Here is a 12376-nt window from a genome sequence, read left to right on the forward strand (position 1 = left end):
ACTTTGGTTTCTCTCAGAAACGAAACTCTTAAAGTTTTGAACCCTACAACAGAGGGTTTCACTATTAGAGAGGGTTCAGTCTAGAACCTCTTTATGAATCTAAGAACCCTTAACTAGTCAAAGAACCCCTGAGGAACCATTTTTAAGAGTGTATGGCTTTTTACTGAGAAGTTGTTCTAAGCAAAAACCCTTTAAGAAACAAGAATTACCCAAACTACCCAACAAACCCTTTAAGAATTCCTTTGTGCAGGATTTCTTTATCAGGAAAGGTTCAACATAGACCCCTTTTAAGGAGATAAAATCCCAAACTATCCAAAGAACCCCAGAGGAATATGTTTTCCTAAAGAGTAGGGCTTTCCATTCAGAAAAGATTCTACGTAAAGTCTTTTTATGGAGCTAAGAACTCGTGACTACCCGAAGAACCCTTTAGGAACCCATTTTTTGTAATCAGGAAAGGTTCAAAGTAGAACATCTTTAGGAAGATAAACTCAAATCTCCTTGAAGAACCACTGATGAACCATTTTTTTTTAAGAAAGTAGAGCTTTTCATTCAGAAAAAACTTTCAGGTAGAACCTCTTTACGAATTTAAGAACCCTTAACTACTCAAAGAACCCTTGAGGAACCCTTTTTTTTAAAGAAAGTAGTGCTTTTACTTTTGTAAAGATTTCAGGAAGAACCTCTTTATGACTCTAAGAACTCTCCAAAGAACCCTTGAAGAAATCTTTGAAAGACTGTATGTTAGAAAAGGTTCTAAGTAAAAACCCTTTAGGGAAACAATTCAAGGTAGGAATTTCTAAGAACTCATAACAGCCCAAAGAACCCTTTAGGAATTCTTTTTTTCTTTATCAGAAAAGGGTTGAAGTAGAACCTTTAATAAGCTAAGAACTGGTACGTACCCAAAGAACTCCTTAAGACTGCTTTAGAAAGATGCAGTGTTCCTTCCTCAGGAAAGTAGGGCTTTTCACTGGGAGAAGGTTTCAAGTAGAATCTCTTTAAGAACCTGTGACTATCCAAAGAACCCTTGAGGAACCGTAACTGTGTCAGTCAGAAAAGTTTCTAAGTAAAGCCATTTTAGGAAGCTAAGAACCGTTTAGGATTTTTTTTTTCTTTAAGGAGGCTAAAAATCAAACGCTATCCAAAGAACCCTTGAGGAACCTCTTTAAGAGTGTATAGCTTTTCATTTTGATCTTTGAACCTAAGTAGAACCTTCTCATGAATCTGAGAGCCCTTAACTATCCAAAGAATTCTAGAGACACCCCTTTCTAAAAGCGTAAAGTTTTTCAATCACTAATGGTAAAAAGTAAAAATCCTTAATGAATCAATCTGAAACATGTAGAATTTTTTTAGGGATCTAAAATCCTAAAGAACCTTTGAGGAACCTTCTTGTGTAAAAGCCCTTCGTGATCAGTGTTAAACCGGATGTGAAATATTGTACTGGTGGAAATCATAATTAATACATCAGTTTTTTGGATGTGCAATGAATCGAATGGTTCGATTCACTTCACCGGGTTTGTTCGGAAGAGTCGAATCAGCGGAGTGAATCGTATCGATGAAGTGAATCGAAATGAACATCAGTAATGTCTGTTGCGCTACAGCCAGCAAACAGAGACGGAGCTCGTTTAGTATTCCAGGCACATGGCAGAGAGGGGGAGGGTGGAGCGAGGGATGGAGGGAGGGATGGAGGGAGGGATGGAGGGAGGGACAGGAGAGAGAGAGTGAGAGAGAGAGAGTGAAAGAGAGAGCGAGAGAGAGAGCGAGAGAGAGAGAGAGAGAGAGAGGGGGGAAAAACATGCTGTGAAGGAGGCAGGGGAAAAACAGAGCGAGGAGAGATAGACAGAGAGGAGAGAGACAGGAGAGGAGGAGAGATGATCCTTATTCTTCTCTGCCTCTCAGTCTAGCCTGTGGCATCCATCCTTCTGCATCCCTGCATCCCTCCATCCCTCCACAGTCCTCCATCCCAGGTACAGTACACGAGCTCTTTTATTTCTCTCTGGTCCTGCATTGCATGTTGCATTGAGAAACGTTATGTTGATGATGTTGATGATGTTGATGATGATGATGATGATGATGGTGATGATGATGATGGGTGACACAGATGAAGGTTTGGAAAATAGTGGATGGTCATAAATCAGGATAATATGTATGAATATGCGCTTCCTGTGTCCTGTATCGTCGTGTGAAGCTCCTCGGGGTGCGATAATAAGATGCAAAACTATTGTTCCCGGATCTCCTGCGCTTCAGGAGCAAAGGATCGTGACTTTGCTTTTGCAATGCACATGTGTGTGTGTGTGTGTGTGTGTGTGTGTGTGCATGCATGCAGAATTATCACATCTTCTACTGCATGTGCATCCCTCACACAGGGATCGTAAAGCAGCCATGGTGTGTGTCATGAGGAAATGTTCCGGCTCTGAGATCCTCCTCTCCTCCGGTGCGTCCTCCCACCCCACCCCTGCGCGGAAACACGGACCCCGTCCCCATTCACACACCGCCAGGCAGCGGCTAATTCCCTCTAGACGAGGATGACGCTGCTGAGCAGAGCTCAGTGTGTGTGTGTGTGTGTGTCTGTGTGTGTGTGTGTGTGTGGAGGAGCTCGATCTACAGCGACACCCAGACATCCTTCTTCCCATCTCATCTCGGTTCTCTCTCCACGGCTGTGTGATCTTTTAGATAATTTAGGATCGAGGGCTGTAAGAGAGGCTAACACACAGGCTGAGAGAGACGAAGAAATGGAAAAGAAAGGAGTGTGTGATATATTAACGTGTACGTGTGTGTGTGTGTGTGTGTGTGTGTGTACCAAATGTCCTCAATATTCTCCATGTGGATCTTCCAGCCTCAAGCCTTTTCCACGTAATACATCTACATTTTTTTTACAACATGTCTCCATTTTGGCCTTCTGTTCACACCAAAACGTCTTTCACCACCAAAAACACATCGTTATTTTAAAAAAATGAACACTTTTGATGATTAGAGATATTAAAAAACTCTTTTCTATAGCACCTTGTCACAAAGCATCGTTACAGAAATCCAGATGCAGATTTCCATCCCTAATGAATCATCCACTTCTGAGTGAAAACACTCCGTGTCATGCCGTTATAGTAAAATAATCAACAAGGGGTGGTGTAATGAAGTGGAGTTACGGTTACCACTCTGAAGTTGTTGATTATTTTCCAATAACAGCACGTCCTGAAGAGTTTTATTCCTCTTACTATATCATTATAAGAGGAACAGTTACGATTTTTCATTTATTTTCCATTTAATGTTCCGTGAAACGAGTTAGTTCCTGTTCTCACTTACGTTATAGCAGCTGTAAACACTCGTTCTCTCACCAGCCTCTCCTTTTATCTCTCTCGTGAAGTTAATAAGACAAAAAAAATGCAGCTAGTTGCATCATAAAGCTACAGCTTTACCTCTGACTGTTAAAAGCGCTGACACTGGAGACTCCTTCCATAAATGTTACATAAACCTCTCCTTACAGAAAACTGTACGTACAACCATCTTTAAAATTATTAAATTATTATTAACATATTATAGAAATGAGCGCACTAATGTAAACGCGTTAACATAGACCTGTGATCTACAGCTGGAGTAGCTGCTTACCATAAATATTTTAACAAATGGGCAGATTACAGTTAAGATAATGTAAAAAGGCTAATGCTGTTGTATAATCCAGGCATACGCTAACACATCTAGCGTAGGAAACAAACCATCGAGGCTCATAAAACAAAGGAACACTGAGATAATGAGCCTCAAAAACACCACAAATTCATTAACGCCAAAAACACAGCAAACCTTCGAAGTAGCATTGATCTTAGAGAACACGAGCAAGTCTGAGATTAGTGTGTTTAAGAGTGAGAAGAAGCTAATAATGATAATTAGCTCGATTTAATCAGACATGTTAGCTAAGAACAGGTTTCATTTTTTTTTCACTATAGCATACGTGACTAAACCAGGAAGTGTTAAAACAATCGATGGCACTGGATCCTCTGAGTCACGGGAATTTCGTCTACGGCCGATACACACACTCCGAGGTCGAGTGTAATCCAATAAAGCGAGGGAAAGATGAGTGTGAGGAGGTTAAGAGAAGGAAAAAGAGAGCTAGCTGGTTTTTACGCTAGGCACCACATCATCATTTGATCTGTTACGAACGAAGACATGATCTGATTCATGGTGAGGGAATGAAAAAAAAACAAAAAAAACAAAAGCAGATTATTAAGTCATGACAGCGCTGAAGATGAAGAAATCAGCAGCGTGGAGTTTCGGCGAAAGCAACAGGGCCACATTAAAACATCGCAGGAATATCCTGTTAGATATACTTAAAGGATTAGCGTTCTTTGTGAAACGCAGCGCTCAGACACTCATAACCTCGCCTTCCCGAAAGTCATGAAGCGGCAGCTTTCTGCTAAATAACGACAGAGATTCACCCTGAACCCTGCAACAGGCGAGGAAACCTAAAAGGTGGAATCCTTTGTGTCTCTCGCTCTGTGTGTGTGTGTGTGTGTGTGTGTGTGGAGGAGGAAAAGATTGATTTCTACTGTGTGTTGTGAGAAACCGCTCATGCATGGCCGCGTAGATGTGTCAGCGGAGCGTCCACGAAATCTCCAAGACGATGAGAGCTCGCTAAGCCGACATGGTTTAGAGGAAGAAAAAGTTCTGATAAAAGAAAGAAGAAAAAAAGAAACACAGGGAGAGAGAGAAAGAGAGAGACTCGAGTTGCTATTGCACAATGTGTGTGTGTGTCTGCTGTGGAGTCGATAATCGGTTATATCCCTAAAACCCTGCGTCCTGTGTACATTTTAGTGTTTCCTCCGCTTGAACTCACACACACACACACACACACACACACACACTAATTAGCTAATTATTTGCATTAGAAGATTTAGAGCGGGGAAAACAGGGTAATACCGGAGCACTGGGTTCTAAGATATATAAATGTCTGAAATTCCCCAAAAGCTTCCATTTTGCTTTTTTTTTCCAATTTAATTTTTAAAAAAATTAATTACAAATGATATCATCATCAACAACTTGAGCTGAAAACTAGAATCTTGTAAATACTTACGTGAATTTCAGGAATTCTTAAAGACAGAGCGTGCTCGAGTCTGCGTGCACTCTACACGTTTGTGTAAACGATCCATGATGATCCGAGTTAAATCGAATCCGTCAGAATGTCGTCTGAACGCAAGCTTGAGTGGAAGAGATTCAGAAAAAACTCGAAGGAAAATCGGACATTTTGTACGCAGGATTGTCGCTGACATGGTCAAAGTCACAAATTTGCTTCGTCATCAATATTGAATATTCCAGATACTGAACCTTTCCTTTGTTTTGTAATTTTCAGAATTGGAAAACTTTCTGTTCATATCTAGTTTTAAATAAAAACTCGTCTGTGTATACTTTAAGCTGTTATCCGTCCTCCTGTATTCCGTTTGTGCCCTGAGGTGAAGTCTGTCCCGTTCAGAAGGACAGCAGTCTCCTAAAAACAGCATCGCTTGGGGCTTCCCCGTCCGCCATGGAAGGCTCGAATCGTCAGATTTGTGTCTGTAGATTGTGTAGAGTAGATTGTGTAGAGTAGATAGTGTACAGTAGATTGTGTAGAGTAGATTGTGTACAGTAGATTGTGTAGAGTAGATTGTGTACAGTAGATTGCGTACAGTAGATTGTGTACAGTAGACTGTGTAGAGTAGATTGTGTACAGTAGATTGCGTACAGTAGACTGTGTAGAGTAGATTGTGTAGAGTAGATTGCGTACAGTAGACTGTGTAGAGTAGATTGTGTACAGTAGATAGTGTACAGTAGATAGTGTACAGTAGATTGTGTAGAGTAGACTGTGTAGAGTAGATTGTGTACAGTAGATAGTGTACAGTAGATTGTGTAGAGTAGATTGTGTAGAGTAGATTGTGTAGAGTAGATTGTGTAGAGTAGATTGTGTACAGTAGATTGCGTAGAGTAGATTGTGTACAGTAGATTGTGTAGAGTAGATAGTGTAGAGTAGATTGTGTAGAGTAGATTGTGTAGAGTAGATTGTGTACAGTAGATTGTGTAGAGTAGATTGTGTAGAGTAGATTGTGTAGAGTAGATTGCGTACACAGCAGGGACGCAAGCAAAACACAAATAAACAGATACAAATACAGATATGAAGAGGAGGAGAGCTATTTATTTTTATTTTGAGAAAACTTTCCAGAACCTTGGACAGAGCATCTGACTGAGATTAGAGATGTGCATGAGCACTGGGATAGCAATAAAACAAAACATTGAGTGATCAGTCAGATATGAAGCTCACGGGACAAACAAAGCCCACCTTCATTAACATGAACATTAATATTAACATTAACGTGAATATTAACAGTAACCTGAACATTAACGTTAATGTGAACAAATTACGTGAACATTAACATGAACATTAACATAAATGTGAACAATAATATGAACATTAACGTGAACATTAACATTGACAGTAACGTTAATATTAACAGTAACCTGAACATTAACGTTAACATGAACATTAACGTGAACAGTAACATAAACATTAACATGAACATGAACATTAACGTGAACATTAACATTAACATTAACATTAACATGAACATGAACATTAACGTGAACATTAACATTGACAGTAACATTAATATTAACAGTAACTTGAACATTAATGTTAATGTGAACAAATTACGTGAACATTAACATGAACATTAACATAAATGTGAACAATAATATGAACATTAACGTTGATAGTAACATTAATATTAACGGTAACCTGAACATTAGCGTTAATGTGAACATTTATGTGAATATTAATGTGAACATTAGCATGAACATTAACATTAATGTGAACAATAACATAAACATTAACATGAACATTAATATGAACATTAACACTGACGTGAACATTAACATTAACATGAACTTTAACGTGAACAATAACATAAACATTAACATGAACATTAACGTGAACAATAACATTGACGTGAACATTAACATTAACATGAACATTAACGTGAACATTAACATTGACGTGAACATTAACATTAACATGAACTTTAACGTGAACAATAACATAAACATTAACATGAACATTAACGTTAATGTGAACATTAACGTGAACATTACCATTGACATGAACTTTAACGTGAACAATAACATAAACATTAACATGAACATTAACATTGACGTGAACATTAACATTAACATGAACATTAACGTGAACATTAACACTGACGTGAACATTAACATTAACATGAACTTTAACGTGAACAATAACATAAACATTAACATGAACATTAACGTTAATGTGAACATTAACGTGAACATTACCATTGACATGAACTTTAACGTGAACAATAACATAAACATTAACATGAACATTAACATTGACGTGAACATTAACATTAACATGAACATTAACGTGAACATTAACATTGACGTGAACATTAACATTAACATGAACTTTAACGTGAACAATAACATAAACATTAACATGAACATTAACGTTAATGTGAACATTAACGTGAACATTACCATTGACATGAACTTTAACGTGAACAATAACATAAACATTAACATGAACATTAACGTGAACATTAACATTGACGTGAACATTAACATTAACATGAACATTAACGTGAACATTAACATTGACGTGAACATTAACATTAACATGAACTTTAACGTGAACAATAACATAAACATTAACATGAACATGAACATTAACGTTAATGTGAACATTAACGTGAACAATAACATAAACATTAACATGAACATTAACATTGACGTGAACATTAACATTGACAGTAACATTAATATTAACAGTAACGTGAACATTAACATTAATGTGAACATTAATCTGAACATGAACATGAACATTAACCTGAATATAAACATAAACATTAACATACAAAGACATTCAAAACTTTTATAGTAATTTTACTTTACCTTCTGACTCATATTAGGATCATGTTTTTTCTTGAAATTTTTATAGTAACATTAATTTTTTGTACGTTGTCATTTTTTTTAAAAAAAGCTTTTTACTTTTACTTAATTATTATTATATTATCATATGTTTATTATTATTTTCTTTCACAGTTTCTTTTGTATTTTTTAAAATGTGTGTGTGTGTATATATATATATATATCCTTTTTTGCTCATAAAAATATTTTTGTAAATTTCTTCTTGTATTATTTTTGTAATTATTTTTTTTTCAGTGTATCAAGTAAATATTTTCTATTATTGTTTTACTTCCTCTTTTTTACACATTATTTTTAAAAATATATTTTATTCTCATTTCATTTTTTTCAGATCGTTATTTACTACAACAAGAAAAATCTGTTTTGTACAACTTTGTTGTAATTTTCTGTTTTTGCATCATTTTCTCATTTATTTATTTATTTATTTAGTTTTTAATATTGTAGTAATAAATTATTGGTAATTATTACATTTGTTGAATATATCAAAAATATTGTGAAAATTACAACTGTAGATGTTTTCTAATATTTTCTAATATTATATATACTGTATATTTCCCATTTCCCGTTGCTAATGATCGCATGATAGCAAAGACAATAGCGTTGCATAAATACAATCCTAGCTCAAACTATTATATACTTTATGCTCGTTGTCATGGTTACGTCCTAACCACAGAGTATGAATTTGATAAAAATTTCATAAAATTTGAATCTATTTTAAAAGAAAAATGGCGTGTGTGTGTGTGTAACGTTTTCAATTTACTTTCTGCTAAAACAACTCTGAAGAGGCAGTGTGTTGGAAATGAGATGAGCAGTATTACTCTGTGTGTGTGTGTGTGTGTGTGTGTGTGAGTATGATTGATCACTGTGAGCTTGACAATACACACAGTTGATTATTTTATTGTCATTGTGAGGAACATTGCTGATCAGTGTGTGTGTGTGTGTGGAGTGTGTGTGTGTGTGTGTCTGTGAGTATGATTGATCACTGTGAGCTTGACAATACACACAGTCACGTGATTATTTTATTGTCATTGTGAGGAACATTGCCGATCAGTGTGTGTATGTGTGTGTGTGTGTGTGTGGAGTGTGTGGTGTGTGGAGTGTGTGGTGTGTGTGTGGAGTGTGTGTGTGGGCTGAGTGGACGCCTTTGTATTTGCAGAAATTGCGTGTAGAGATGAGGCTCTCATCTCAGCGTGGCAATAACAGGTCATTTGAAGCGATTTGTGTGAGACTCGGTCATTACTGACATTACACTGTTTACTGCGTAATGTGTGTGTGTGTGTGTTGTGTTATGGACAGTAAAGTGGCCAGCTAAATATTTATTTTTCCTTTCGTAAATCTGTTTCTCGACAACACTGAGCGTAACTGCTGCTCTTGATTTTAAAAAGATGATGTTATATTAAAATATATATGTTATTTACATGATATTGCGTGTGCACAATTAGTGTTATTCACTTTACTGTCGAACTGCTATGAATTCATCTGTACTTCACACCAAAACTAAATTTTTAACAAAGAAAAGTGAGATTTGTTTTTCTCAGGGAAAAATATTTGTGCACCAATTATTAGGCAACTCTATGACCGATTATTTTTCTCTCCACTTACTTTAAAACTGAACAATAAACAGCAATATTTAACAAAGAACCAGTGGCTACTGATGGTGATATTAGATATGAGGGCTAATATCTATAATAATAATAATAATAATAATAATAATAATAATCTGTAAGTTGCTCTGGGTAAGGGTTTTTTCTAAATAATATTTGGGCAATTATCTCACTCTCTCTCTTACACACACACACACACACACACACGCTTAAAGAAGATTGGGTTTATAATTTATTAGTGTTTGAATACAGTAATGCTCGACTGGGTTCATGCTGCGTTTCCTCTGAAAATCAAACACGGGAACAGAAAAGCTCTGACCCTTTTGTTCAAAAACAAAACAAAACAAAAACACTAAGCTTAATTTTTTGTCATCTGTCCTTTTGTGTAATTTATTCTTTGATTAGACAGTGTGTGCTCAATCGATCAACTTTTAGTTTCTCCTCCAATCACATTTCAGGGTGAAAGTGATGACAGAGTAAATAATCCACTTCGATCACGTTCATTACATCCGCGAACGTCACGCCTGCTAATCACATGCAACGGAAACGTCACCGTTACGGGACATGAGTTATTAACCATATAGGGGGCGTGTCACACTGTGTAATCACGTGATACTGATACGACTGTCTCTGATTGGCTGTGTGAATCTACAGCGTTGGGCTTGTTACAGTTCTAAAATCCAACACAATCCTCCTTAAAAACTGCAAAAAAACTGCAAAAAAGACGATGTGAATGAAAAATAAAACCTTATACTGAATTGTTTTTCATCTTTACTGAATAATTCCATAGAATCTGTCAGTTTCTTGATTTGTTCCTGAATAATTTTAGATGAAGCAGCTACCACAGTCTCTCAGAAGCTGTTCAGAGAGGTGTATCATCTTCCTTCGCTGTAAATCCCACTTTTCACAAGAGCCAACAAGATCCGAATTGGATTTAAATCAGGTGAGGAAGAGGGCCAGGTCATTATCCGAGCATTTGTGAAGGATTTTTTTGTCTAGCCTGGCAGTGGAGTACATGGAAGCACGTGATGGAGAACTTTCCTGCATAAAGATCACGGTCTTCTTGAATGCTGCCGATTTCTTCCCGTGCCACTGTTTGAAGAAAGTGGCAGTAGTTTTGAGTTGGAGTTGATTTTCATTCCATCTTCAACCCAAAAAGGTCCAACTAGCTCATCCTTAATGATAGCAGTCCACACCGTTGCCCCTCCTCCACCTTCCTGGCGCCTGACTCGAACTGGTGACCCACGTCCATTAGTGATCCAGCCCCGGGCCCAGCCATGTGCTCCATCAAGACTCACTCTCAGCTCATCTCTCCCTAAAACCTTTTTCTTGGCCCAAACTTGATGCTTCAGCTTCTGATTCTTATTAAGTGGTGGTCGTGTTTCAGCTTTCCTTACTTTAGCAACGCCTCTGTGCACTTGACACCTTGTACTTCAGGAGACTCCAGTTACGCTGCACTTCTGGAAAATGGTGGCACTGAAGGCTAACAGGTGGCTAATGATACAAATAATTACAAAATAAAAAAATAAAAAAACTTCAAACGTAAAGAGTTAAAATAAACACAGCATACAGAATGGTTTTCAACATGGCAGATTTTTCTTTCTTTTCTTTTTTTAATGTTACGTTAAAATTAGTGCCAAGCTTATAGTACTGTACCTTCACATGACCTTACCGTAATGCTCAGAATAGAAGATCTCTGTAAAACAAACATGTTATTCACTATACTTCAACACTGCTGAATTCTGGATTGTGATTGGTCAGGAGGTGTTGATTAGTTTTCTATAACAGCAGCTCTGACAGCAGTGCAGCTGCAACTCACAGGTTTATATTAATGCTCCCCTTTTAATCTCTTATCGTTGCTATAGCAACAGTTCATTCACAGGGATTGTACAGCGGACGCTCTACATTAACGAACTAAAAAACTGTGTGTAATTGTTGATCTGTAAGGAGATAAAATGTTTATTTATCATTTATGGAAGGAGTCTCCAGTGTCAGCACTTTGTAACAGTCAGATGTAAAGCTCTTCTTTTAAAGCTTTGTGGTTTCTCAGTAACATGACAAGCTGCGAGAGAGAGAGAGAGAGAGAGAGAGAGAGAGGGAAAGAGAGAGAGAGAAAGAGAGGCTGGTGAGGGAATGACTGTTTTTAGCTGCTATAATGTAAGTGATAACAGGAACTACCTTGTTCCATGGATGTATAAATAGATAAGAAGTATGATGTGTCATTCGTTAATGAATAGAAATGTGTAATCTTTGGCAAATTGCTGTGGTGTAAGAGGAATAAAGCACTCGGGTGTGTGCTGTTATAGGAAAATAATCAACTTCAGGATGGTACCAGTAACTCAGCTTCTTCACACCACTCGGTCACTCAGTATTTTATGAGAAATAGTTAAATAATTTATTACGTATCGCTGAAGTACAGAGTTCCCCGTCATGCTCTCAGATGAACGATCACCACAGCGGCTCAGGAAGCTGACCTCACTGGCACCGCGGTCTGCGAGACGTGATTGGGCCGCCGTGATTCAGGTCAGCTGCTCTCCCGTGTGATTGGACGGTGACCTCTCCGGTTGCCAGGTCTCGGCTGCGGTGTATTGCTCTTCCTGAAGATATCGAACCGGAGCTGGACAGCAGTCAATGAGAGGTTTTGTGTTGCAGTGTGCCGGAGCGTGGCTTGTCTCTGTGCTGGCGTCGGGAACGCCGTGTAGATTTCAGAAACGCGCCGTCGTTTGTTTGGGGAGTCGCTTTTCTGCTTTCTCAGATACTATAAGTATTAATAGTCACAGATACCTTACAGTGAATGTTTTAACACCACTCTGTTT

The 12376-nt window shown here is 37.6% G+C and overlaps 1 protein-coding gene across 2 annotated transcripts in view; it reads left to right on the forward strand.

The window, feature by feature from the left end:
• Window positions 1-1757: 1757 nt before the first annotated feature.
• syt3 (synaptotagmin III) overlaps window positions 1758-12376 on the forward strand; it is a 58012-nt gene continuing 47393 nt past the window's right edge. The window contains exons 1-2 of one of the 2 annotated variants that reach the window (XM_026916803.3): window positions 1758-1961; window positions 2361-2428. The gene's annotated coding sequence lies outside the window, so the exon portion shown is untranslated. The remainder of the gene's footprint in view (window positions 1962-2360; window positions 2429-12376) is intronic. The other variant, XM_026916802.3, reaches the window with a different exon arrangement.

Source organism: Pangasianodon hypophthalmus, chromosome 13, assembly GCF_027358585.1.
Source record: "Pangasianodon hypophthalmus isolate fPanHyp1 chromosome 13, fPanHyp1.pri, whole genome shotgun sequence".
Taxonomy (NCBI): domain Eukaryota; kingdom Metazoa; phylum Chordata; class Actinopteri; order Siluriformes; family Pangasiidae; genus Pangasianodon; species Pangasianodon hypophthalmus.